The 331-nt window shown below is 41.1% G+C and overlaps 1 pseudogene; it reads right to left on the bottom strand.

Moving 5' to 3' along the window:
- On the bottom strand, positions 1-119 carry LOC118607503 (annotated as a pseudogene).
- Between the last annotated feature and the right edge of the window lie 212 nt (positions 120-331).

The raw sequence follows: 331 nt of genomic DNA, 5'->3' as shown, positions 1-331 counted from the left end.
TGCCTACAGCACCTGATATTCCTAGTTGGTCTCCCATCCACGTACTAACCAGATCCAATCCTGCTTAGCTTCCAAGATCAGACAAGATTGGGCATGTTCAGGGTGGCATGGCCACAGACAGCAAAGGTTTTTCTATTAGAGTAAGACAAGACACACATTATATTCCAAAATAGGATAAAGACAATGAAGAACATAAGTAGTAGATGAGGCTGGAATGGAAGATTGAAGCCCACAGGAGAAGATATGCATATAGATGATATAGGTTCTCTGTTGTGCAATGGTTTAGATATGGGGATTGTGAGAGAAGGTAGTAAAAAATGCCTGACATGTT

The sequence above is a fragment of the Rousettus aegyptiacus genome, unplaced genomic scaffold (assembly GCF_014176215.1).
Source record: "Rousettus aegyptiacus isolate mRouAeg1 unplaced genomic scaffold, mRouAeg1.p scaffold_m13_p_8, whole genome shotgun sequence".
NCBI classification, from domain to species: domain Eukaryota; kingdom Metazoa; phylum Chordata; class Mammalia; order Chiroptera; family Pteropodidae; genus Rousettus; species Rousettus aegyptiacus.
The sequence above is the reverse complement of the archived record's forward strand: the minus strand, read 5'-3'. Positions and strand labels throughout refer to the sequence as shown.